Source organism: Myotis brandtii, unplaced genomic scaffold, assembly GCF_000412655.1.
Source record: "Myotis brandtii unplaced genomic scaffold, ASM41265v1 scaffold760, whole genome shotgun sequence".
Classification (NCBI taxonomy): Eukaryota; Metazoa; Chordata; class Mammalia; order Chiroptera; family Vespertilionidae; genus Myotis; species Myotis brandtii.
Window position 1 is genome coordinate 1,249,001 of NW_005371038.1, and position 4,104 is coordinate 1,253,104.

Here is a 4,104-nt window from a genome sequence, read left to right on the forward strand (position 1 = left end):
TTAAATATATTTTATTGATTTTTTTACAGAGAGAAAGGGAGAGGGATAGAGAAAGTCAGAAACATCGATGAGAGAGAAACATCAATCAGCTGTCTCCTGCACACTCCCTACTGGGTATGTGCCTGCAACCAAGGCACATGCCCTTGACCGGAATCGAACCTGGGACCCTTCAGACAGCAGGCCGACGCTCTATCCACTGAGCCAAACGGGTCAGGGCGTAACTTATATTTTTAAAATGTATTGCAGGTCCTCACTGATGGGCTAGACAAATCTTAGTGGCTTCCTGAATTTGATTGAACATGAAGATAATGATGGGAGGTATTTTAAATAAAATCAACAAAGAGAAAGAAAAGTTAGCTAAAATAGCTTATTAAGCATAAATATTCACATTTTCCAGTTTTTCTGGGGAAAAAACCAATTTTGGGGTTTAGGAGCTTGAGGCATAGTAATAAATTTATAATTGGCCTCTGTCCTGGATCTTAGCATTCAGCTCCTAAAGCCTGGGGATATCCCAAGTGATGAGGGCCTTGTTTGCTAATGAGATGAGTGGGCCATAGCTTTAAAACCCACATTTCTTAGCCTTCAGTTGGGTCCTGCCTGAATTCTGGCTACTGATTGAAGCAGCAGATGTTCTGGGACTTCCAGGAAAGCACCTTAAGAGAAGGGAGGAGAACAGACTCCCTCTTTTTCGCCCTTTCGCCTTTGTCCTTCTCCCTGCCTGGAACGCAGACACGATGGTTGCGCTCCAGCAGTCATGTTGGGCCAGTAGGTGCCTTGCAGTGGGAAGTCACTCACCGAGCAATGAAGTGGAACTAGAAGGAGCCTGTGGCTGTCTTCTTTGGATTTGTTTATGCAAGTTAAAAATAATCCCTATCTTCCTTAACTGCTGACATATGACTTCTGTTTTGTGCACTTGATCTGATGCTAGCTGATTCATGGCACCACATTCAAGTACAAGAAATGTCACGTTATTTTTTTTAGCCAATGAAAATGCATTTCAAGTGCCACAAAACTGACTGGTAAGAATACAGTGTCAGCAGCGTTCAGGAGCTCTCCTGCATGTCTCCGGCTTCTTGTTCTGCCCAGAAAATATGGTGAACACTTCTGATAGTTGGCTCACTTGGGTGCCCATCCGGAGGGAGGCAGAAATGACTCCAGAGCTCCAGGCCTGGGCTGGGCACTGAGGCCATGGGCCAGGTTTGCAGTCCAGCAGCCCAATCCAGTCCGCATGGTTACCTGTCTGTCTTCTCCTACCAGTCCCCTTGGGTTTCAAAGGGCTGTAGCACTGACCTCCACAGCTCCTGAGAGCCCCCTGACTCACAGCCCCCCTAAATTCTGGGGATTTCCTCTCAGGGAAGCTCCATGCCTTCAAGTTCTCCCTTTCCCTCCCTCCCTCCCATTGGCACCCGTGAGGGGGCAGGGGTTCTTCCCTGGCTGGGGGGCCTGGGAGTGCGCGCTGCTCACCCTTGGAGGGATTTCTGACTTTGTCGTGTTGTGATGCGTGAACCTTTCTCAGGAGAGGCAGCACTTCCCCTGGAATCAGAAACGGAGAAGTACAGCATGTGGAATAGGCTCCGAGACCTCCTTCAGATTTCCATGCATTTCCACAACATCCCCTTGAGTCAACCTGTTCTTGTATCAACAAAATATAGTGATAAGGGCTAAAAGCTTAGAACATGGAAAAACAAAAGGACAGAATGAAGGTGAAGTAGAAAACCAAAGAGGTTTGAACTGGAAGGAATTTGATCTCATTGTGGGAAGAAACAGGGAATCGGCACCCATGGGGCGGCTGCCTTCTCTGCTGGGCACCAGAGCCTGGCTCATGGCCGGGGCTCGGAGCGAATGGCCTGTGCTAGTGACTGTTTGCCTTTCACATCAATAGGTTGAAATTATCATCGGTTGCACACCAGCATATTTATATACAACATAGACATCATACATAAACAGTTATAGGACCTCTTGGGAACTGAAATCGGAGATGAAGTGGAGTCTGATGTAACACGTGTCTGTCAGTCCTGATAAAAATCTAACTCCGGCCTCTTCTTTGAAATTAAGATTTTTTTCTCCCCAAATATTGTTCACCTCTGTGGAGTCTGAGAATGTGGAGCATCAGCTCCAGCTTTGAATCATCCCAGCAGAGAAAGCTTCCCTGCCTTCCCATCTGCAAAGTCAGGGTCCCAGGTGGACTGAGGCCACACTTGTGGGGAGAGCCACGTGGCTGGCTTGCTGTTGCTGGGACGGGAATGGTGACTGTCTGGGAGTGTGTGACCTCGCGGAAGTGACCGTCGCACAGGCCGCCTGCTCCCGGCACTCTCCGCCCAGCATTGCACTGGTCTGGAGTGGGTCAGGGAGGTCAGGCCTGTTTGGGTTTGCAGCCTCTGGTGATAGTTTCAGGGCAGCCTGTTGTTGAGTTGGGAGCTGGGCTCTGGGCATTCACCAACTGCTCAGCACCCTTCTGACTCCTTGCCAGCCCAGAGCCAGCGCCACATCTGGAAAACAAGAAACTTGAACCACATTTTCCCCTAGGCAAATCTATCCAAAGGCCTTATTTCTCTACTAGAGGCCTGGTGCACGAATTCGTGCACGGGTGGGGTCTGGCTGGCCTGCCCCGATTGGGGTCCATTGGGCTGGGCTGTGGGGGGAGGGGCTGTGGGAGGTTGGCTGGCTGCCCTCCCCCCCCAATCAGGGTGTTGGGGCCAGGCCAGCTGGGAGGGGGGGGGGAGGGGTGTGCTATCAGGGCCTGGATTAGGCTGGTTGGCTGCCGCAGTGCTCGTCATAGCCATGGGTCGTTCCGGTCGTTTTGGTCTCTCCACTGTTCCAGTCGCTGAACTTTTATATATATAGACTAGAGGCCCGATGCATGAAATTCATGTGTGTGTGTGTGTGTGGGGGGGGTTCCCTCATCCCGGCCTGCGCCCTCTCACAGTCTGGGACCCCTTGCTCCTAACTGCCTGCCTGCTCGCTCCTTACTGCTTGGCTCACTGCTCCTTACCGCCTGCTTGTTCACTCCTTACCCCTTGGCTCACCAGTCCTTAGTGCTGCCTTGGAGGCAGGAGAGGCTCCCGCCACAGCCGCTGCACTCGCCAGCCATGAGCTCAGCGCGTTGAACTTCTGCCCCCTGGTGGTCAGTGCACGTCATAGTGACCAGTCATTCTGGTCGTTCCACCGTAAGGGTTGCTAGGCTCTTATATAGATAGATGTGCTACTTACAGTTACATAGAAAGAAAACCCAAGTGGGGATCCCCTGAGTCGGCCTCATTCTTTCATTTCTTCCCAGGCTACTGTATTTCTTTTTTTTTGTTGTTGTTAAAACTTTTTTAATTGATTTTTAGAGAGAGAGAAAAGAGGGGGGAGAGAGAGAAACATCCCTGTGAGAGTGAAACACCTATCCGCTGCCTCCTGCACACTCCCTACTTGGGACCTAGCCTGCAACCTGGACATATGCACTCACCAGGAATTGAACCTGCAACCTTTTGGTGCATGGGACAATGCACAAGCAACTGAGGCTTGAGGCTTGTGAGGCACACCAGCCAGGGCTATTTCTTCACTCCACCTGAGGATTTTTTTCCATTGATTTTTAGGGAGAGTGGAAGGGAGGGGGGGTGAAGAGAGAGAGAGGGGAGAGAGAGAAGAGAGAGAGAGAGAGAGAGAGAGGAGAGAGAGAAGCACGGATGTGAGAGAGACACATCGATTGGTTGCCTTCTACACGTGCTCTGACTGGGATCAGGGAACGAACCTGCAACCCTGGTATGTGCCCTTGACTGGGAATCAAACCCAAGATCCTCTGTGCACGGGTGACACTCTACCACTGAGTTACATGGGCCAGGGTCAAGGCTATTTCTTTACAAAAATAGTCAATGGAATAAACTTGCTAACACAATTCACTGTGGAGCTGCAAGAAAATGGAGAGTCAGGACATAATCTTAAACTTGTGCTTTTGGATGAAAATGTACATTCAGAGGGCACACTCGATTTTCACAAACAGTCTGAGTTCTCACTCAGGTGCAGGGCTGGAGGCTGGGCTCCTGTGTCTGGAGACATCCTGAGAAGACATGAGTCAGGCTGGGAAGGGCCAGGAGCTGCCGGGAGAGTGCTGGTCCCACA